The 25,251-nt window shown below is 37.6% G+C and overlaps 1 long non-coding RNA gene across 1 annotated transcript; it reads right to left on the bottom strand.

Moving 5' to 3' along the window:
- Window positions 1-21,313: 21,313 nt before the first annotated feature.
- Window positions 21,314-23,462, bottom strand: LOC130086965 (uncharacterized). The gene is made up of 3 exons (XR_008807300.1): window positions 23,285-23,462; window positions 22,785-22,876; window positions 21,314-21,375 (listed from the first exon to the last, which is right to left on the bottom strand). It is a non-coding gene; the product is annotated as an uncharacterized LOC130086965 (long non-coding RNA).
- Between the last annotated feature and the right edge of the window lie 1,789 nt (window positions 23,463-25,251).

The raw sequence follows: 25,251 nt of genomic DNA, 5'->3' as shown, positions 1-25,251 counted from the left end.
GGCTCAGTCGGGGCCTGTTCTCCTCTGGCGTTTATGAAGTAGAGGCCGAATTTACAGTAACTGTAAGATAAAAAATTATATGAATGCCTGGCTAAATAGATGCGTCTTTAGTCTAGTTTTAAACTGGGAGAGCGAGTCTGAGCCTCGAACAATATCAGGAAGGCTATTCCAGAGCTTCGGAGCTAAATGTGAAAATGCTCTCCCTCCTTTGGTGGATCTGGATATCCTAGGAATGACCAGAAGCCTCGAATTAATGATCTTAAAGAGCGCGATGGATTATAGGGCGATAGAATATCCGTTAAATAGACTGGAGCTAAACCATTTAGAGCTTTATAAGTCAAAAGCAATACCTTGTAATTAATACGGAACTTTATAGGTAACCAATGAAGTGATGATAGAATCGGTGTTATATGATCATATTTTCTTCATCTAGTAAGAACTCTAGCGGCTGCATTTTGGACTAACTGTAGCTTGTTTATTGAGGATGCAGGACAACCAGCTAATAAAGCATTACAGTAATCTAGTCTCGAGGTCATGAATGCATGAACTAACTTTTCTGCATCAGAGACTGATAGAATATTACGTAACGTAGCAATGTTTCTAAGGTGGAAAAGGCTGTTTTTGTAACATATGAAATATGCTTTTCAAAAGACAGGTTGCAGTCTAATGTAACACCCAGGTCTTTTACTGTAGCGGATAAACTAACAGGGCATCCTACTATGTTAAAGTCGTGCTGTGAAAGGTTTTGTGGACGGTTTTTAGAACCGATAAGTATTACCTCTGTCTTGTCTGGATTTAATAAAAGAAAATTACGCGTCATCCAATCTTTTATACCTTTAACACAATTTGTCAATTTGGATAATTTAGCGTATTCATCTGGCCGTGATGAAATATATATTTGAGTGTCATTGGCATAACAATGGAAAATAATTCCATGTTTCCTTAGAATATTACCAAGTGGCAGCATATATATTGAGAATAATAAAGGGCCTAACACGGATCCCTGCGGCACTCCATAGTTTGCCGAAGTTATGATCGATTTTTCTCCATTTAAGTCCATTAACCAGTTCTTGTGCTGTAAACATGACACAGTTTGAGAGCAAAGTCTATAATGAAGCACAGCTCAACACGTGAGGTTTGCAATAAAAACTTTAGCGATACTGACAGACAACAGTGAATGAAGGAGCCAAATGTAATGATTACTCAACCAGATACTGGTATGATGAGTCTGGATGGCTTGAGATCATATGATGGCTATGCCCCTGGTTCATAGTCTTCCTGTATATTTGTTTCTCTCCACTGTAATGTAACTTATTTTTGACAAAATAAGTTACAAGGACTGGATAGGTAAGAAAGTCACGTTACATACACTGCAGCATTACATAATTATATGTTATGAGGACTGGGTAGGTAAGAAAGTCACATTGCATACACTGCAACATGACACACCATGTAAAGTTTACATACTCTATTAGGGGTCAAAAGGCCCAGCTGTCAAGGGCAGACAGTGTAAATCTTATAGACAATGATGCCAAAAGAAGAAACATGAGCTGCAAAAATATGTAAAGTGACTAATATAAACAAAGATGTTTATTTGAAAATGCATGTCAGGTCTAGAGTCAAAAAGTTGATAAGGTCTGATGTTACAAGTTAGTGAAAATGCAGTGTATGAGTCCTGAATACCTCAGAGTCTCTCTCACATTCAAAGTCATCTAAATACTGCTATCTGAGCTTGTGTCATAAGTGATAACAAGATATTTATAGTAAAGCACAGTGTTTCAGTTGAAAATCATACAGAGACGTTAAAGGGATGCTAAGCATTTAAAAAAATTCTACATTTCAGATTGTATACATTTAATGCATTTAAGAGAGACGAGACTGTAAAAATAATAAATAATCTATTGATGCAGAAACGTGAGGTCATATTACAGACCTTAAGCAATACATTTTTGTTTCAATCAAATGGATCCCAGCCTTGCTCTGTAAAACGTAACTTATTTGTCTCCTCTTAGTCTCCACAATGATACAGGCCCGATGGCGCTGGTTTCAGAGGTAGCAGAACATTAGACTGAATGGACGGTTGTGATATCTAAATTCACTGAGTATAATCTCAGCATTGCTATGTTGCTGCTTTGAAGCTGTCTACTGGATTTTATTGATTAAATATAATTCCTATTGACCTATCTCCCTGTTTAACACTATTAGGCATTGAATTGAACACTATTCTTGAATGCACTTCCCCTAAGCTCCAGAAAATACTCGACTCTGTTGAAGAAAACTGTCAAAGATTTTGTAATGGGTAAGATCTGGGGCCGTATTCACAAAGAATTTTATCTTACCACTAGGAGTACTCCTAAATCGCACTAAAATATTTTAGCTAGGAGTTTTCTCTTAAAAGTTATTCACAACGCCTTTCAGACCCACTCTTAGTAAGGAAAAATGACAACTCCTAAACTAAGAGTGAGTCTTCGTTGCTATAGATGACGTCACTTCTCATGCACGAGCTTCCTCGCAATGATCACGGTGATTGGTTGTTAGATGACAGGGCCATCATGCGGAGCATAACACAGACGCAACAAATCATGTCCTACACAAAATAATAAAAGTAATGTCATCGAAATGCAGATATAATGACATGTTTGTGGAGGCCCCAGTGAAGTGTAATTCTAAAAAGGCAGAGAGAGAGAGAGAGAGAGAGAGAGAGAGAGAGAGAGAGAGAGAGAGAGAGAGAGAGAGAGAGAGAGAGAGAGAGAGAGAGAGAGAGAGAGAGAGAGAGTCGTGAATTCAATTAAATTAAATCAAGGTAGCCTAATACCCCAATGAAAACCGCCACTTGCCTAATAATGAAAAACGACGCTTGCATTAACACTTGCTTGGTTAATTTAGATCATTATAACCTAAATAGACTACTTAAAGCAATGAAATGTTGCTCCAATTGAAGTAATGTAATGGTGTGTTCACACCGAATGCGAATAGAGCGTCAAATACGCGTCTATCGCGTCTAGTTCAAATTTGTCAACTTGCGCGGAAGACATTCGCGGCAAACGTGTCGCCCAATTCGCGTCGTTCGCAACGCCCGGCGAGAATGATGCGTCTATTTGCGTCTTTGCATTGACTTTGTATGTAATCTACTCGCGCAAATAATTAATTTCGCGTTCGGTGTGAACACACCATAATAGTTGAATGACGGTGGATTATGAACTCGCCAAAACGGAAAAGAAAGCCCAACTGGACGCAGGATCAGTTACTGCTGCTGGCCCAAAAACCTAATAAAAGGGAAATTCGGCACTGGGATATCAAGCAAAACTAAGCGTGAGAATGGGAGAGGATTTGTTTGCAGATCAATGCAGCATTCCCGCTTGTGTCGCGGACCCCGGACGACTGCGAGAGGCGGTGGTATGCGCTACAATCCTTTGTGAATGGTCTTAGTGAGTTAGGAGTCCTCTCGACTTCTTTTAAGCTGTCCCAGACTTAGGTGCTACTTTTAGGGCTAAAATGCTTCGTGAATTACTCTTAGTGAAAAAAATTAGGAGTCCTAAAGTTAGGAGTGACACGCCCATTATTTTTAGGAGTTGCTCCTAAATTCGCCAGTTAGGAGCTACTTTTAGCCTTAAAATTCTTTGTGAATACGGCCCCTGATGTGCATGAGGTGATTTCTCAATGATGGGTAGATCCTCTTTTGGCATCCTCTCCACAACCTGATGCAACTAAACAGGGTACGACACCCCTGAGGAAAAGGAGATTATTTATAAAGAGCAAATGGGAATGGGCTTACCAGCTGAGACCCCTTAGTGATTCCCCTTAATTCCTGTGGAGACCATAACAAAACATATTCATTTAATCAGGAACATGACGTTTGTTGCCTTAATGGCACAAACTGTATAGAAGTTTTAGATTCAGTTTTACTCTGAAGCTGTGCTGATGTTGAACGAATATACACTCACCTAAAGGATTATTCGGAACACCATACTAATACTGTGTTTGACCCCCTTTCGCCTTCAGAACTGCCTTAATTATACGTGGCATTGATTCAACAAGTTGCTGAAAGCATTCTTTAGAAATGTTGGCCCATATTGATAGGATAGCATCTTGCAGTTGATGGAGATTTGTGGGATGCACAACCAGGGCACGAAGCTCGCGTTCCACCACATCCCAAAGATGCTCTATTGGGTTGAGATCTGGTGACTGTGGGGGCCATTTTAGTACAGTGAACTCATTGTCATGTTCAAGAAACCAATTTGAAATGATTGGAGCTTTGTGACAAGATGCATTATCCTGCTGGAAGGAGCCATCAGAGGATGGGTACATGGTGGCCATAAAGGCATGGACATGGTCAGAAACAATGCTCAGATAGGCCGTGGCATTTAAACGATGCCCAATTGGCACTAAGGGGCATAAAGTGTGCCAAGAAAACATCCCCCACACCATTACACCACCACCACCAGCCTGCACAGTGGTAACAAGGCATGATGGATCCATGTTCTCATTCTGTTTACGCCAAATTCTGACTCTACCATCTGAATGTCTCAACAGAAATCGAGACTCATCAGACCAGGCAACATTTTGGTGAGCTCTTGCAAATTGTAGCCTCTTTTTCCTATTTGTAGTGGAGATGAGTGGTACCCGGTGGGGTCTTCCGCTGTTGTAGCCCATCCGCCTCAAGGTTGTGTGTGTTGTGGCTTCACAAATTCTTTGCTGCATACCTCGGTTGTAACGAGTGGTTATGTCAGTCAAAGTTGCTCTTCTATCAGCTTGAATCAGTCGGCCCATTCTCCTCTGACCTCTAGCATCAACAAGGCATTTTCGCCCACAGGACTGCCGCATACTGGATGTTTTTCCCTTTTCACACCATTCTTTGTAAACCCTAGAAATGGTTGTGCGTGAAAATCCCAGTAACTGAGCAGATTGTGAAATACTCAGACCGGCCCGTCTGGCACCAACAACCATGCCACGCTCAAAATTGCTTAAATCACCTTTCTTTCCAATTCTGACATTCAGTTTGGAGTTCAGGAGATTGTCTTGACCAGGACCACACCCCTAAATGCATTGAAGCAACTGCCATGTGATTGGTTGATTAGATAATTGCATTAATGAGAAATTGAACAGGTGTTCCTAATAATCCTTTAGGTGAGTGTAGGTCAGCCAATAGAGGGCACCAGTGAGCTATCTTAGGATGGGGGTGAGACAAAGAGTGAGAGATAAAAACATTAGCCGCGTTTCCACTGCCGGGCTAGGGCCGGGCCAGGGCTAACAGCGAGCCGAGCCGAGCCAGTGGCCTCGGGCCTTTAGCACCGGGCTTACGTTTCCACTGCCGGGCCAGTAGCCCCGCGGCGCTGCCCTAAACTCCGCCCCTAACACGCCTTTCTGGATCAAACGTCATACATACAACCCAACCCATCTCAGCGGATATTATGAATTTATTTATTTTTCAAGTTAGGAAGATAGCATATTACCTCACCGGCCGTGGCTGCAATAGTGTCCCGATTGTCTCGCGATTCGCCACTAACAGAGGGACGGTGACCCAGCACGCACCGTCCATCAAGTCGAACCATGGAAAGTTCCTTTTCTGAGCTCCGCTTTGTCCATTATGCGTTTTAATCGCCTTGTACAATACTGCGCCCGCAACTTTTTTATTTTTTCCTGAACTTGAAGCGTTGCTCGCTGCATGCTTAGCTTAGCAAGTTCAGCATCGATGTATTTTATAACGTCCTCGTTTTTTCACACGCCGTCAAATTGACGTTGTACCCTTTATTCTGCCCAAATGCTCAGAAGAGCTTTGCTGCGATTATTTTGCGTGATACAAAAAAGTGAAATGTGCATCTTGCTTCAGATCATAACGTTCCGATAAACTCCGCCTTTTACCTTGAGCACGCCTCTAGCCCGAGCTGGCCCGCTTTGGCCCAAGGTATTCGACGGGCCAGAAATCCTGGCCGCTGGCCCCGAGTAAGCCCCGATCAAGCCCCAGAAGTGACAGTGGAAACGCGACTGGCCCTGGCACGCACTAGCACGGCTCGGCCCTGGCCCGGCAGTGGAAACGCGGCTATTGAGATGCAGGAGGATAGCTGTGAAGTAAGCTGAATAAAAGCTAGTGTTTGACCCATCACGAGTCTCCTTTATAAACATGAAACACTGAGAGGGACCGTCTGCAAAGTGCAAAACCGAAGCAAAGGTCTTTTTTGAGGACCATTTAAAGATTAAAACAATGTTATTTGTGTAGTAACAATATTCAGCTCATGAGATATTGAACGCGGAAGTCCGCAAATGTGCGAATATAAAACCAACTTTACCCAAGTTGCAGGAAGGGTCATGTAGGACCTTCAGTCCCACATAGCCTGCTATGTGGACAGCGCCACGAACAAAGTCAAGTTTTCCTAAAAAGTTAAGTTGCCAAGCGGGGTAAAGTTAGTTAGTTTTAGGTTTGATGTTTGCTGCGTATTCACTTACTGCTTTAGTGTATTTTTCTGTACTGTACATACAGTACACAAATATTTTTTTTTATGTAAAAATTACAGTAATTCCAAAGGTTCCAAAGGTTGTAGTGACCAGACTGACTTACTACAGGTGACATTAATAATACCACCCTTACTTTATGTACAGTACACATAATTTTATGAAAAAAATACTGTAATTCACCAGCAGCAGCTCCCAGAAAAGGCATTTTTTGCACACTACTTGCTTAAACTAGTGGCTTTGACTTTACATCATTTTTTGTTTGCTGAAACGTTTTTTATTTTTTAGAACAGCAAAACATACTATTTCTCTACATTTTCAAAACAATAAAATTCAACTTAAACGTTATTATTTGTAATATATTTTTTCAGCCACAATTGACCTTTCGCCGGCCCCTCCCCCAAAACGGCCACTGTCCAATCACACATCATAGCAACCATTACTATGTGAGCAGGTCCGTCAAACATTAGCCATGTTTCCATCCACTTGTCAATCGAATTATCTGAAGTTCGGTAAAAAACCTCATGCGAATAAAGCTGGTGAAAGTGTGTTTCCATCAAACGGCTTTAAAGCGGATAAAAACCTGTGCGTAATGACGTCACATGCTGTTTTGCGATCAAATTGGTATATCGAATTGATTTGAGACATGTTGGTTTTTCCATTCATTTTCTCACCGAATTGCACAACATTCAAGCCAACATTTGCGAACAAAATTTTACAAGGCGAAATGGATCGCACCATAATAACGTTTCCATCCGCGTTTATCGCATAAGCCGTATATCGATCAAGATAAAATCCGATCAGACCGATCGTATTTCATTTGAGTCGATATTCATGAAATTCAATCGAATTTTACTGTTTCCATAAGGCATTTTTCATTCGATATCACTTAATGCGGATAAAAACGTCTATATGGAAACATGGCTATTGACTCCAAAGATGGTGAAGCGGCGCGCCCACTGTGTTTGTAAATCAGACACTAGGTACCCCGAGAGATTGTCTGGAGGAGTTGTGTTCTTTCCGTTTCCAAAGCCGAAAACACGACGTGAGCGGTGCCTACAATGGATAAAACAGTGTGGACGGCCCCACTCCCAGTTAAATGTGTCGAACATGGTTAACTCGCGTGCAGCGTGCGTGATACTGAGACACTGAGATTAGTCAAAGAAACCTGGAGAAAGCAGATTAAGAGGATCCACAAAGGAATTACGTTTTTTGAAGGGTTGTTGTTAACATGATATAATCGGGGGGAAATGAGCCAACTAGCAGTGCAGCACCCTTACGCGACAGTTTAGAGGAGTGCACGTTCACAACGGGGAAAGCATGAAGCTTACTTGACAACATCAGTTCAGTTCATATATCATTATCGTAACAAATAGAAATAACCTTAAATAATATGGTTATCTGCATCTTTCCGTCTCTTATGTACAGTATAGTTACTTTTTATACATGAAAATCGCATTCAGCATGACATGCAAGCGGTTGCCGTGGTAATGAACAACCTGCTTGTTAAAGCAAATCTATAATCCTGTATATGAGCCAAAATGACTAAATATGCTGCGCGAGTTATATATTTCTAACTCCAAACAATTAGCCATTGAACCAGCTTATAAAATCTTCTTCAAGGCTATGCTGGTAGCATTTGAGGCACAGGTCATGGGGTTTCTCAGATTTCACTTGAGACCGCGTAAGCATTCGCCTCGATAGTAGTCGTGTCTCCTTCATTGCGTATTTTTATATTTTGAATATATCCTTCCACTGCATACTGTAACCCCTTGTGTCTCGATCTGGAGGATATCGCTGAGGTATTGCTCCAAAAAAAAGGTCACTGACATGCACGGGTATAACGTTACCTCTTCCCGTCATGGCAATCTGTTGCGCTGGTCGTGTTTGACCATTTGTTTGACGGGCGTAGTAACAATAACTAGGGGGCGTGGCTTTTGCGAATGGTCAATTATAGGCCTAACCCTTCAGAAATAATCTGTAAAATGTATTTTTCCAAAATAGTCCAACCTTAGGTATGTGTTCCAAATCATTCATGAATTGGTGAACTCACGAACTCATTTTAGTGCATTTTTATGTCTAAGCAGAAAAAGGGTGATGACAGTTTTTAATGTCAGCACATAATATAATTCAAAATATGAAACTAAAAACTTAATTTCATTTACAGGGTGATATGACTACTGGCCAATAAACTACATGCATACATGAACTCAGTAATTTTGATCACACATAGTATTCACATTCAAGAGTACAACATTATTTAAAATATTTACCCTGAGACACTTCGAAATATGATACTAAATTTGTATAATACTCGATGGTAATTATTCACGTTAAACCATATATTTTTTGGATGAATTATAGGTGATCTCACCTCAGGGAAAGAGATGTAGATTCTGGGGTGAGACTTGTGTCTCGAATGGTGTACGAGAGTGAGTTAAAATGGTCATTTCTTTTCTCAGTGAGTAGCGTTCTCTTACAGTTCTTCCAGTTTTTCCAGTCTTACAACAGATATGAGAATGTTATGGTGTTACTAAGGCTCTAGTGCTTCACAAAATCTTCCTCTGGGACTCTGAAGGCACCATTTTAAACCCAAAGTGAGTTCTGAATAGATGTTTTAATGTTACCTGAAGTATTTTTGTGCTTTGTCTTTAAATGCATTGAGAATCGCAATGTTCAGCATGAGTGCTTGCAGACATTGAACTTTTCCTGCTTATTAATTTCAGGTTGACCATGGCAATGCTGAAAAGTTGCCTGCTTCTTTTCATTATCTTGTCCGTGGGGAATGCAGAAGGTAACCAAGACATTTATTTGTAAAAACCCATGCTATTTTTAAAAATATTTTGGAAATGTACAATTTTCAATTGACTAGCATTTGCATAATTAATAAGGGGTTTACCGTGTTTTCAGCACATAATCACAAAAAAACATAAAATAAATAAATAAAAAATAAAACATTCTTTGCAGTGAATGTTACAAGAAATGTTAATAGACTGGGTGCAGTTGATTTAGCCAGAAGATGCCCCGCTACATGGACAAAACTTGGACTCCGATGCTACAAGTTCATGTCTGATCCGACTGACTGGATCACAGCAGAGGTAATGTGTTACAACAAGATGATTGTCACATTTTATATTAGGTGTCTTTAATCTAAAAGACAGATGTAAAGTCATGTATGTACACAATAAGTGCATTGTCAAATGATTCATTTAAACTGATAAATATGATTCTGTGGTGAAGTAAATACTACAGAAAAAAAAAAAACTAATGTAAATTCTACAAGGAAAAGTTAGTTCAGGCAATAATTTAAAAAACAAAGTAAATTATACATTAGTACTCAATTCAAGTGTGTAGAAATTAAATCGTAAATATCAAATATATAAAATTAAGTAAAACCTACTCAACTTTTATAATAGCCTACTTGTTCCCATTATGCACTGGGGCATGAATAATTAATAAGGCTGCTTTTTCACTGTTTCCACGTTGTATTTACACAGTTTTATCATCGCTTTTGTTGTTAGGTTTAGTAACTGGCCATTTTGTGACATCTGGAGTAATTTTACTCAAAATGACACAATCACTCAAAAACAATCTATCGAATGTTAAAGTCATTGTGTATTGTGTACCAAGTTTTGAGGTGTTCAGGTGCCATATTACTTTTATTATATAGATACAGTATGTAATCTATTAAATATATTGTATTATTTATTAAGATGTTTCTAAGTACAGCATACACTTTAAAAGTGTGGTTTAATTCAGTGTTATATTGTCTTGGGATTTTTTTTTTTTTTTTTTTGTTAAAGTTAAGTTAGTTAAGCAGATGTTACTTAATTCTATTTGTGAAATTAAATAGTAATGTTTACTTAATTACTTCAATTAAATGTTAAGTGTCAATTAAACTAATTTTAAGTCCAATAGGAAGTAGATTTTACTTGATAATAACATGTAATACATAACATGTAAAACATGTTGTACAGAGCAGTATATACTTAAAATGAGGATTTTATCAAATAAATCCTACAAGTCCATTTTTTCAGTGATAAGTACAGAAAACTGGTACTGAGCAAATATTAAATCAGAGCAAACGTTTGAAAATGTCTAAAATGTTGTCACTTTTGCTTTATGGTAATTTTTATTTTATTTTGTATTGACAATAAAAAAAAATCTGTCTCTTTAGAGAAACTGTCAAAGTCTTGGTGCGAATCTCGCATCTGTGCGTAATAAACTGGAAAATAAATTCCTGCTGAGTCTATTGCCTTCTCCTTCCACACGTACTTGGATTGGTGCTCATGATGCTGTACAAGTGAGTTCAATTGTGTCCTAAAGAGACCTATTCGTTTGTCTAAACTACAATTTCTTAAACAGTAAAGGCAAAGTTTCTAATGAAGATGCTTTGACTTAATCTGAACTTTATTCGCTTTTTCCTGAAGTCTGACAACAGTAGTGCACTCTTGTATTCACTCTCTTCACTCTTTAGGAAGGACAGTGGTTGTGGAGTGACGGAACTGTGTTTTTGTATACCAACTGGTGGACTGGAGAACCTAACAATGCTGGTGTTCCCGACAATTACCAGGGTGCCGAGGACTGTTTGGAGATCAACTTTTCCTGTAAGAATACAGCCTGATTTTTTAATACTTTCAGTTACAATTTACAATCCAATTTTACATCATACAGTAACATGAAATTACTTATTTGGATTTCACAAAATGCCTTAAGTTGAACGATCTATTTATTTTTGATTTTAACAACAATATAATGATCAGAATAACTCATTTCATTTTTCCACCTTACAGCTGACCGTTCCTGGAACGATTTTCCCTGTTCAAGCTTATTATCCTATGTTTGTGTAAAGGACCTGTGAGAACGTCATCCTGCTCCACTGTTTCTTTGATTGAACTACATTTTTCCAATATTACAAAAATGTTATTCTGAAATCAAATCTCTTCTAAACTTTAAACTCTTTTCAATATCTTCTCTGAAACACTCCTCAAATTAATAAAAGCATTGAAAAAGCAAATTGTGCATTGTCAATCAAAATCATTTAGGCCTATGTACAAATTTAAGTATATTTTGTAGCAAGGGTTTGAGGATATGGTTAATAGAATGGCATTAAATGATGTCATCATCAGGGGTGGGTTTTAAGCTGCACACATGCTTCATCATTGGCGTGTGTGTATATATATATATATATATATATATATATATATATATATATATATATATATATATATATATATTAGGGCTGTCAGTTAAACGCGTTATTAACGGCGTTAACGCAAACCCATTTTAACGGCGTTAATTTTTTTATCGCGCGATTAACGGTCTTTTTGGCCTAGCAAACTTTGTAGTTTTTTTTCACATGCTTTTGCAACAGGACGCGGCATGCGCGGCGCTGCGCTATGAAACCCATTCATTTTAATGGCTTGCGCCGCGCGAGCACGTTTTGAAAGCGCAAGCGGATCTAGCTAGACCGGAAACAAAACAACAGGCACGCCACACACACTTGTTTGGGCTTGCGAGCCGGATGCGCGAGCGCGAATCTCTCTGCTCGCGCGCGGAATATAATGTGCCGAGCACGAATCTCTCTGATACGCTGCTCTTGTAAGAATTTTATCTGGGCTCGCTCAGAGAATATGCCTGCACTTAAAACGTGTTCAGTGCAATCGCGAATCTCTCCTCTTCCCCAGCTAACAATTTTAGGTTATAAGAACGTTTTCATAACGTTCCCATTAAGTTATAAAAACGTTATTTCTGAATGTTATAGGAACGTTCAAAACGTCCAGTTGGGTACCTTTATGGGTACCCAATGGATGCCAATAAGATTCTGAATGGAAAGTTTACTTTTAAAAAGTTGCCAAATGGTTCCATTGACAAGACCAAAGTGATCTGTGTGTTTTGTCGTTGTGAACGGAGCTATCATCATCGCAGCACGTCCAGTCTGAATACCACTTGATGGCCAGCAGGGGCGTAGCACAAGATCCCGGGCCCTATGCATAGGCAGTCCTGATGGGCCCCACAGTGCAATGCAAACAGCCTATTCATTTAAAATTAAACATGTTTCAAATTAGGCTATTATAATGAAGTTTTGTATGCAAACAGCATTATTAGTGTACAGTTTACATGTATAACCAAATTATCATCTGAAAGTGTATGTGGCAGAACATACACTTTCAGATGATAATTTGGTTATATGTAATCTGAGGTAAAGGCTAAATAAATAAACAGTACACTAATAATGCTGTTTGCATACAAAACTTCATTATAATAGCCTAATCTGAAACATGTTTAATTTTAAATTAATAGGCTATAATATCTAAAATTAGCAATAATAGGCTAATCAGTGTCACTCATAGGTAGCTTGGTAGCTCTGTAGCTACAGTGAAACTCGAAAAATTAGAATTTTTCTGCTCTTTCATTGGGTTGTCTCAGTTAATTTTTAGCACTAACGATCGTGGAGATATTCAAGCAGTTTAGCACTATAAATTTCGTGTTCTGGTTTGTGCTCACTTTTCTTTGAAAAGAAGTCAGTAGGCTAACCAATTGTTTCCCCTCATTTTCTTTTCTTTCCTTCTCCTGTCTTTACTTTCTTTTTTGGTGGCCTGATTTAGCTTTCTTTGAGAAAGACATTTCTACAGCGCTCAACGAGATGCAGCTCAACTAACATTTACAAAATGCGTGCAGATGGACTAAACCATTTGGCGCATTAACAAGGGGTGGGACCATAAGACCGTCAATCAATCAATCAATCAACCAATCAACCAAGTTATTCAGTTAATACACTAACTTTACATTTCATCTGACATTCATTATGAAATTTAATTAGGAAATGAAAATATCAAGGTAAAATAAAATATATTCCAGACTTTTCAAGGGCCCTCTCTCCCCTTGGGGCCCTGGTAATCAGTACTGGTTTTACCCCCAGTCCGACGCCCCTGATGGCCAGCACACACACACAAACACAGCTGATGCGAATTCTCCGCCCCCTCGTCAATATCAGGACCTCGTCAGTGTTTCTTTCACCCTTTTTTTGATGGACAGTGTTACATTGTGAGAGAGATTATTTGCTCCAAGTGAGAATGTTTTAGTATGAAATTGAACAGTATATATGCCAATATTGTTTTCAATAAAAAACATTTGCACAAAGCAAGCGAGTCCACTTTTCCATGTTGATAAGAGCATTAAAATGAGAAAAAATAATGGGACAAAAAGAAATCAAGAGACATTTAGAATAGATAAAAATGTGCGATTAATCGCAAGTTAACTATGACATTAATGCGATTAATCGCGATTAAATATTTTAATCGTTTGACAGCACAAAATATATATATATATATATATATATATATATATTATTGTATATATATATATATATATATATATATTATTATTATTATAATTTTTTTTTTTTTTTTTTTTTTTTTTCAGGGCCCTTTTTGTTTTCTGAATATCCCAGAACATATAAAATATCCCAACATTTTGGTGTGAGAAACCTCTGCAAAGAAATCAGAGATTGAGTGAACTGTTTGAAAGAATCAAACTGAATCACAAACAATTTCAGAACATTTTCTAAATCTGTTTAAATTAGATCAATAGTGATTAATTCACTATTCTGGCATTGCTAGTTCTGATTCTAAATAGCTGATAGAAAACATAAAGGACATGAGCAGAAAAAAACACATTCTCAGGTCGAAAGTAATCTCCAAGATTTCCATTACACGAGAGTAGATGTTAAAACTTCATGCTGATTTGTACTCGGCTTTCGCCAAGACTAAGACGTAGCTTTACAGACCTATGCTTCCCCATCCATTTACGCTTCTTTCCATATGGTGATGTGAATCTCCTTCTGTCTGGCGTTAACGGCTGCAGTGTACTTGGCCTGTCAACACACACAACGGCTGCAACTACCTACAATGTGGTCTCCCCAGTGGACCAGCACGACAACCATCTGGATTGAGCCGAGTAGGGGACATCTCTAGGGTCTTCAAGTGGGCACCTTCCGTCCTCAGTGTTTCGTCGACTAGCCCACGACACCTCAAGAGGGCTCGACAGTGACTCTGGCGTCCCAGAGTCACCCCCCTCCATCCCCCACTCAACTCAGCCCAGCTTACTGACCTTTACATCCCTCCTGCTGCTGAGGTTGCTCCTTCCTCGTAGTTCACATGTCCTAACCACAATCTCTCCGCAACCCAACCATACGCGCCAACCCGTTTGACTAAGGCTGTCGAGCCCCAATGGTGCGTTAATGCAGATTCAGTGGCAACGGTTCCGTATGGCATACTACCTAAAACACAATATCTGCCCAAACACCAACCCTCATTCACGCAATATACACAGGAACGTAAAAACTGTAATTACTATACGAATAGACTCTACGAAACCGCAGCACGGCGGCCTGTACACAGCCAGCCAGAATCTTTCCGTCTGAACCACAGCCAGTTGCTGCTCCTCTCGGCTGCTTCAGATAAGTTCTTTACTGTGCGACGCAACTCTTGGCCACTGAATCCGACGTCTCTGAGGAACCGGGTTGTAGAGTGTGCCACAAATCCTCGACAACCCACTTCCACTGGATAAACCTGGACTCTCCATCCTCGCTGTTCTGCTTCAGTGGCCAGATGAGCATACCGCAGTTTCTTTCTCTCATATGCCTCATCTACCGCATCCTCCCATGGCACTGTTAACTCTATCAGTTGAACAATGCGTGCTGATCCAGACCACAAAACAATATCTGGTCGGAGGTTAGTGGTGGCAATCTCAGGTGGAAAAATAAGCCGTTGATCAAGATCAGCCAGCATTTTCCAGTCCCTGGCAGCTTCCAGTTGTCCTGGGCGAGAATTGGTTTTAACACCTTTTCTTGGTGGATGCTCGCCTAGGCGGAGGAATATAATATTATATTCCTCCGCCTAGGCGATTTATTTCATAGAAGGATTTATCAGCAATATTTTACTGGGGCACAGTGAATTTCCAAAAGGCTCTAGCGACGCCCTCAGATCTAAAGGTGAAACTCAAAAAATTACAATATCATACAAAAGTTCATTTATTTCAGTAATTCAACTTAAAATGTGAAACTAATATATTATATAGACTCAATACATGCAAAGTGAGATATTTCATGAATGTCATTCTTTACTAGATATAATGTTGATGATTATGGCATACAGCTTATGAAAACAACAAATTCTAAATCTCAGAAAATTAGAATATTGTGAAAAGGTTCAGTATTGTAGGTTCAAAGTATCACTCTAATCAGCTAATTTATCCAAAACACCTGCAAAAGGGTTCCTGAGCCTTTATTTGGTCTCTCAGTCCGGTTCAGTGGAATTCACAATCATGCATGGGGAGGACTGCTGACCTGACAGTTGTGCAGAAAACCATCATTGACACCCTCCACAAGGAGGGAAAGCCTCAAAAGGTAATTGCAAAAGTAGTTGAGAAATGCTAATGGTCTTGTCCACTTCAATGATGTATGCTAAGCTATGCTAAAAGTGGTACCGCCAAAACCGGAGATCAGCTGAATGGATTCAAAAACGGTAAAACTCAACAGTTTAACTCTGGGGAAGTTGTAAAATGAGCCTATTTACAAAAAAAAGGAGTATCCCTTTAATAGAAAGTTAAGTGGAAGGGAAAAGTGTAATTTAAAAAGTATAATTAAAAGGAATAACAGTACTGTTAACTGGCACCCCCCTTTTTTTTGCATAGACATAAAAATCACTATCCAAACTTAAATGGTTGTAATTCAGGAATGCTTTGGAATATATACCTATGGCTGGTCTTGTTTTAAAGAAGACATTTTACAGATTATTGTAGAAGTCCAGAAATTGTAAAAAATGAAACAGAAAAAAAGTTATATAAGTTTGAGTTTATGAAATTGTGTAATGTAAAAATATAATGATTAATATTTTATATAAAATATATATATTACAAAATATATTTTACTCTAAAACTGCAAGAAAAATAAAGTCAAATATCTGAACAAGTTGTATTCCAAATTTTAGGTTGATATCTCAAAAAATGAGCTTTCAGTAAGATTTTATTCGGGCGCAGTACCCAACTTTTTCACTAGGTGAACACCAGACTCCATTACTGCCCATATAAGGGCGCCTCCATTTTCATATGTTTTGAGTGAATCTGAACCATGTATTTCCATAATTTTCATACAATTTATGAAGTAGACATCCTATTCAGAAGTAGTAGGGGTGGTTTGGCAGTATTTGATTTGAATTAAACCTCTAATAAATGCATAAAGACTACGTTATAGCGTTATAGCTCGCAGCCGCATTACAAATCGAGAATCCATACATTTTTCTTTATATTTAAAACATTTTCAGACCTTTTTTTCTCATAAAATGGAATTGGTGTTATCTTTTGAACTCATGGCATGAAAACAAACTGAGGTTTCTACCAATCTTTCATGATTTTTCATGTTTATTGTTATTTGAAAATAAAGGCCTAAATACTCCTAATGAATATGAAATATTCTTGTTGCAAATTGATAAATTTCTGCTCCTCTGTAATATATTTTAGATAACAGCCACCAAATATGAAAACTAGAGATTTTAAGCTTTCAAATGATATATAGTTTGGCAATATTACTTTAGGTTTTTACTAAGATATTATTGTTTTAAACATGCAATGGCAAATGGGCCCGCCGGCGGTGTCTCAGTGTCTCTGATAGTGTTGATCTCTGCTGGATCTCTGATGATTGTTGTAATCGTGATCTTCTGCATCTGCAGGAAAAGTAGAAAAACGGGTCAAGGCAAGAGTTTTATTATTACAAGTAATACAAAAAAATGTATATGTATAGCCCTAATAGACCTTAGTTATGTAGATGCCATGCAGATTGAAACGTGGCTGTGAAGGATAGAAGTAAAGTCTTTAAGGCACGCACTGTATAAAGGTCCTAGATCATGTCATTTTCACAACTTGCATCCTTTAAAACTGTCTCATGGAGGTTTTTTTTTTTTTCAAGATATTTTTCAGTCAAACACAGACTGTGAATCTGATACAGTATTTGGAAATCCAGTCATGTGAAAAAATTAAATTAAACCCTCTTTGAATTCCATGGTTTTATGTATCGGGACATAATTAAAAAAAATCTTCGAGACAAAATGGAGAAGCCATGTGTGAAAAACTAAGGACACCCTTACTGTTAACATAAAAATGAATATGTTAGTAGCAGTCTTAGCGCTGTTAATCAAATGCCTTTGATGAATTGATCATCTGCAAGTGTGAAGAAGTTCTCTCAGTTTGCTGGTTTGGAGCCTTCAGGTGTGTGTTAACACAATGCAAAGCAGGAAAGACACCAGCAATGCTCATAGGCTCCTCTCACACTGCAAGCCTTTTTGCTCAATTCTTATTTATTACTCAGATTATAGATGTTTAGATTGTTGTTTTAAATGTGGCCAATATCAGATTCCAGTGTGAACAGATCAGTGTCCTGAACTGACCCGCATGCGCAAAAGAACGATAATAAGACGTCACGCAACGCGCTGTCATACGGAAACACAGAGGACATTAAAGTAAGCGATTATATGTTTTGTATAGTGTGATCTGCTGCAGAAGCCAGATAATGTACACACAGGAGGATGTGAAAAAAGAGAGCAGAGTTTCTAAACATACGATGTTTTGCATGTATAACTGTAATAATTATATGAACATCACTGTCCTTCACTGACTACCTATCGAAACGGCCTTGATGACTTCAGGTATGTAAAATATTTGAAGTGACTCCTAGTTGAACTAGGATTGTGTTCTAAGGTGGTTCTAATGTCTCTAGTCTTCCTCTTGGTGTGTCGGTCAAAACACATCAATGGATCAGGACAGTCTGATTCAATCAAAGGGTTTATTGAACACTGAGAATGCGTTGGTCTGTGTGAGGTATGTGTGTGGTTCAATAAAACATAAATAAAGAAATAATGAGCATAACATGACTTGACTGTTATACCAAGATAAATGGAAAGATAAACCATTAAATTACACTTTCTGGAGAGTTTTGTACAAAGAAATGGAGAAATTGAGTCTTACATGATATGTGAAAAACTGCAAGGTTAAGAGCATATAGGCTACTTTGCATTGTTGTAGTATCAACATGTACTGATTAACTCAAATAAATGGTTGATTTGATTTCCATTAACTATAAAATACTAAAAAATAAAATCAATCTATCCCTTGTGGAAAGGCTGCTTGGTAGTTAAAGTAGGTCTATATTTCAAGCAATTCACACAGATCAAACACAAATATGCTGACTGAATAGATTCCTAGTTTATTTTGAGTAGCCAGCTAGCAGTTCTCTTGGCAGTTTGCTGATAATCCGGTGTCTGAAGTAAAATGCTCAAAACATCTCCTGAGAAAAATACCAACCAAGTCTTTTAATTTTGGTTTAGTCTTATTTTTATTACCTTGTCATTCAAGGCCAGGGCACTTTTTGTACATTTCTGGAACTTTTGCGCGCTTCCACATCCCGTGCAACTACGGATCTCCCAGAAACATATTGATGCGTACATTTATCCGTGTCACCTAGATGCGCATGCGCGAGCGGTGCGCGATCATGGTCGACTGACGACATAAGCAGCTGAAGAATACGGCCGTTTTTAAAAATTGAATTATGTATTTAAAAGTTGCAGAATGGATTAATTGGGAGACTCCGAAATTGGCATAGATAGGCAGGCAATGCAAAACAAAATCTTACATTGGGAAGTAGTGGGGGGGACAAAACTTTGATTTTGAAATGTGTGGGGGACATGTTCCCCCCACGTATAATGGCTCCTACGCCCCTGTACATAAGTAAACTGGACCAATATGATGCAATTTGGCGCCGTCATTGTTTAAATAAACATAACCGGCACGTTGAAACCAAAAGTGGTCCATATAGGCCTATTGATAATGAATATCACACAGCGCACTATAGGCCTACAGTATCCCACATGAACCTAACAAAGAATTAAGAATAATACCATAGTAACATAAACAGTGTTGTGCAAGTTACTTCCAAACTGTAATACATTATATATTACTTGTTACTGTTATTTAAAAGTAATTCATTACCTTACAATATTACTGTCTCAGAATTGTAATGCATTACATTACTCCCCTTACAGAAAAACCACATGAGTTTCACATGTGCAAAAACACATGTGATCCCATGTGACAACGTGGACATGTGATTTTGCACATGTGAAATTTAACATGTGAAATATGTGGAACACATGTGCTTTGCACATGTTAAAGGTAATTTGCACATGGGAAACGTGTGGTTTTGGAACATTTTCATGTGAAACCCATGTATATTCCCATGTGAAACCCATGGGATTGCATGTGAAACCCATGTGATTACATGTGAAACCCATGGGATTGCATGTGAAACCCATGTGATTACATGTGAAACCCATGGGATGTGAAACCCATGTGAAACCCATGTGATTACATGTGAAACCCATGTGATTACATGTGAAACCCATGGGATTGCATGTGAAACCCATGTGATTACATGTGAAACCCATGGGATTGCATGTGAAACCCATGTGATTGCATGTGAAACCCATGTGATTACATGTGAAACCCATGGGATTGCATGTGAAACCCAAAATTCCCATGTGAAATCCATGAGCTTACATGTGAAACGTAAAATTCCCATGTGAAACATTTAATCACATGTGAAACCCATGAGATATCATGTGAAATGTAAAATATCTCATGTGAAACCCATAGAATGACATTTGAAACCCATCAACAATCCATGTTAAAGCTACACACCATGTAAACCTGTAACTTCATGTGAAATCCATGTAAAAATCATTAAGCAATATACCACAGAAAACGGTAGGCCTACCATGTTCTTGTGTAGGCTCTATAGCCTAATGTTTCCCAACATTAAAACAAATAATTCAAAAAAAAATTTTTTTCACTTTTTATTTCATTTCAAAATATGCAATACAAATTGAATGTTTAAAACAAACAAAGCAAAACCAAATTAAAATTATACATAAAAAGCCGCAAAAAACGCAGGTATACGCGCATGTGTGTGTGTGTGGTGTGCGTTTGTGAAAGTGTGTTGTCTCAGTCCTTTGTGTCTCCTGCAGCAGGCATCCTGTTTTGGGATAGAAAAAGATCAAAGATTAGGGCAGTGCAAACCATAGACTGTAAAAAAAAATATGGACGTAGTGTCCGTGACGTCACCCCGTAGGTTTCTGAAAAGCATTTTTATGGGGCTTAATAATTAATTATTATTCATTTGTAATGTTATTATGTCATTAAACGTTTTACGTAAATATGCTATGGAAATACATCTTGCTTAAACAACTGTATAAGACGAGTGGTGCGTCTCATTTATAAAAAAAACTATTGACAGTTTGTGATTAGATCACAATGTAGACTGAGGAATAAACTGAGTCATCAGTCCTCGCGCATGTCGGTTTCGCAAATGTGAACAGACCACATGGGGATCACACTTGGATGTTGGATCGTCTGAATATTACCTTTCTGCTCGTCTCCTCAGATCTTTTAACTTTTGTGCCATGCAGACCTTGATCTCAGTGCCTCCGATGCCTGGGTGCCTCTTTTTGACATGGTCTGTAAGAAATGAGATTGATTACATTAAAATTTGAAAACAAGTTTGACATGAAGTGACATAACTGTCAGATTCAAACTGTGCTTTCCGCGCTATGGCTGGCGCTGACGGACGCGCTCAGCGCTTGTCATATATAATAACTATTGATAAAAGATATTCAGACATGCTTACCAATTATTAGCTGCACCTTTTGTAGGTCAAGGCTCTTTTTTCACCAACAACCCCTTTTTTTCCGTTCATGCTGCCATCTCTTCGAAAGAGAAGATGGAGTCCATAAGAGTTCTGGTTAACTTTTTGTAGCCCTTACATCTTTGAGCATGATCCAAAGCAACTGGGTTCATTAAGTCAGTCACAGACTTGTTCTGCAAAGCAAAAAATAAAATAAAAAATAGAACATTTTCGTCAGGACAGAAACCGTGATCTTTTCAACGTTATTGCATATTAGGTGAGGTTTTCACTTTGGAGCTGTGAGTGTAAATTTTAGCATACAAGTATTTATTGTTCATGCTCGAGTCTTGATACTCTTTTACCTTCATATTCCAGAGTTTAGGGGTAAAATGCGAGAAATCTCCTTTAGTGGACTTGGATATGCTGGGCACTACTCACTGATCTATATAAATGACTTGATTGCTCATGACGTCATGTAAATTGAAGTCACCATATTCTATTGAATTAATAGGAAATCATCTGACTTTAATGAGTAAACATGACCTAACGAGTCAGTGTTTTTTATATTTGAATTCTATACATTCTTACCATGTAAACATCCAAAACATTTCTGATTATTATCAATGTTGAAAACAGTTGTGCTGATTAATGTGTTTGTGTAAACCATTGTAACAGTTTAAACCATTTTTTCCCCTCCAGGATTCATTGTTAAATAGACCACAAACATATGAAGGGTAGTTTACACTAATGTTCAAACATTTGGGGTCAATGATAGATTTAAAAATGAACAGAAAAAAAAGAAGAAATTCATATTTTTACTCAGCAAGGATGCATTAAATTGATCAAAAGAGAGAGTAAGGATTTCTGTTTCAAATAAATGCTGTTATTTTAACCTTTCTATTCATCAAATAATCCTGAAAAACACAAAAATATGAAGCAGCACAACTGTTTTCAACACTGATAATAATCATAAATGTTTTTTTGAGCATCAAATCGTCATATTAGAATAATTTATGAAGGATGATGTGAAGCTGTGATGCTGAAAATTCAGCTTTGATCATAGGAAGTAATTGCATTTTACAATATATTCACATAGAAAACAGTTTTTATTTATTTATATTATTTCACAATATTATTGTTTTTAATGTTTTTTGGTGAACATAAGAGAAAGAGACATAAACATTTGTACCAAGACAATTAGTGTATGTTTGACATTAGTGTATGTTTGGCGTTTTACTTACTAATCATATGGTTCATCAATAGTGCTTTAGAGATGAAGATCAGCTCCACTCCGCTCCGTTGAAGGGCATCAGCACTGAAGGATCTAAGAACACAACAAGCCATTTGTCACTGAGCCAACAATGCAATGCCAGGTTTATTGAAAGGAAAGAAGCTACAGCAGAGGTGAAATGCAGAAAAGAGAAAGAATTTAAAGAATATACAGAATATAATTTCTTAACTAGGATAACAGAATTTGTTTTTGGGTTTACTTATTCATTTAATTTTGCTCATACGGTGTAACTTCGTTTGGATGTCAAAACCTTCTTAAAATAAACTATTTAAAAAAACAAATTGAGAAATAAAATGAGCTTCCTCGGCTCACCTGTGTCCTAACGTTACTTCTCCGGCAGCAGCTTTCTCCAGAAATGTTGAAGTCGTGGAGCTTTCTCTCTGTTATGGGTTATTTTGTTACTACTGAAATCACAGAACATTTTTTAATCAAAATGTGTTTAACGTTACCATTGAGCTAACGTTAGTTTCAGCCAATTTTCTTGCTCCTGAAAGTAACATCACCGATACGTTATGTTTACGTTTGTGTTAAATAAATTAGCTCACTTCCAAGTAAAACCTTTACAAAACCTCTCATCTACACATAAGAGGTGATTAAAAGCCCAAACTTTAATAAATAAAAGTTCAACCGAGTTAACATTACGTTAGCCTAGCTAGCTGCTACCTCTTCAGAAAACGGTTGAGATCCTAACGGACTTTTTCCGAAGACACTACACCATGTAAATTTTTAACAGAATCGTGTCAATTACAAGTAAGAGAAATGTCAAAAACAGTTGTGAGTATTATTCGTGTGATTTTAGAGACTAATCTCACCTGGAAAAAGCCGTGAAAAGTTTAAACAACATCGAGAGAGGGAGTTTTGTTGCTTACCAGTAGCAGTGGTCCCGCGCCGTTTCCATGGCAACTCTGCGCGCCGGCCGCTCCAGTGTTTGAAATACTCGAAAGTTCACGCGCACGGCATTGATTAAACCACGTCAAAATCATGCAGCACTTAAAATGAAAAGTTTAATATCCACTTTATTTTATTTGAAAACGTGCTTGCAGTAGCCTATTGATTATATCAAATATAATATACTGTTGATTATGTAAAATATATTTACAATATAGCTTTAGAAATGGTAAACAGTGTTGAAATAAAAGTATTGCAAAAACTCATTAAAAACTATACGTGTATATAAGTGTTAGTATATACACATGCATTATAAGCTTTATGTTCTATGCATTTTGTGTGAAAAAGGCTATTGAAGCTAAAAATGTACAGTATTTGTGACGTGGTAACATAATTCACATGTTAAAACCTATTACAACGTGCAAATATATTTCACATGAGCTCCACATTATTACCTATAACATGTTTTCCACATGTGCCACGTGTTCCATTAAGTTCACATGTGGTGACATGTTGTTCACATGTGGTCGAACATTACTGCATGTGGTGACATGTTGTTCACATGTGGTCGAACATTACTGCATGTGGTGACATGTTGTTCACATGTGGTGAAACATTGTTCACATGTGATGACATGTTGTTCATATGTGGTCACATGTGGGCATATGTGGTCACATGTGGGCACATGTGGGCACATGTGGAAAACATGTGATAACATGTGAAATTCATGTGTTTTTTCTGTAAGGGTCCTGTATTACTTTTGAGTTACTTTCACCAAAATAACTATACAGAAGTAGAACTTAACATTCTAAATGACTAGGGCTGTAACGATATGCGATATGAAACCGAAATCGCGACACTCTTCCAACTCCCAGCGTTATCCATACCTTCCAGATCCAATGCTTCTACATCTTTAAATTACTATTAGTATTATTTGAAGTTAACTTAACATTATAAAATACGTAGACCTACACCACAAAACTAGTTGAGGATAAATTATTTAAAATTTGGGAATTCCAGCGTTATGGACATGACATTTGCAGTCAAAACTTGAAATATAAATTCTCAGAAAATGCATTAATACCAAAATATTGAAACGTCTGTTTATCCATAGGCTCCTCCCTGAAAGGAGCCCAGACATTAGAAAAATATCAGTCTACACATGCGTTTTATATTTAATATTAGGGAAATAGACAGTCATGCGTGACAAAACTTCTAGGAGGCAACGATTTTTTTTTTTTTTTTTTTTTTAATTCTGTGAATTACACTGCGCAAATCGGATGAAGAAGGGTTGGCTCTCCACAGAACATAAAATATTCATTTTATTTTATTTTCGTGTTCGCATTTATGAGGAAAAAACAATGTTACAGACGTGACAGTTCTCCATTACGGACGCGACCGCTGAAGCGGCACTAAAAGACTGCTTTAAAACTTTCACAGAGACCTTACACAGAAGACACAAAAGCCTTTCTTTAAAGTGAATTTCGTTAACCCTTTGATGCGCAAGCTATGGATACCCCTTCTAATGCGCAACATGGGTCTAAAAAGACCCGTATTCATTTCCTATGTTATTTCAGTCATGGCTGAATGTTTCTTTGCTGAATCTTTAAAATATATGCATTTTATCATTTGTTATTCCAGGTATTGATTAAATATCTTGTTTTTGATTTCCACAAATCATTATGTTTATGTTTCCTTTCTTACTTTATAAACAAACACAGTTTTTGTATTTCTACATCAATTTTACATACATGGGTCTAAAATGACCCGTATTCATTTCCTATGTTATTTCAATCATGGCTTAGTGTTTCTTTGCTGAATCTTTAAAATATATGTATTTTATCATTTGTTATTCCAGGTATTGATTAAATATCTTGTTTTTGATTTCCAC

This window comes from Rhinichthys klamathensis, unplaced genomic scaffold (genome assembly GCF_029890125.1).
Source record: "Rhinichthys klamathensis goyatoka isolate OS25496 unplaced genomic scaffold, OSU_Roscu_1.1 h1tg000103l_1, whole genome shotgun sequence".
Lineage (NCBI taxonomy): Eukaryota > Metazoa > Chordata > Actinopteri > Cypriniformes > Leuciscidae > Rhinichthys > Rhinichthys klamathensis.
The sequence above is the reverse complement of the archived record's forward strand: the minus strand, read 5'-3'. Positions and strand labels throughout refer to the sequence as shown.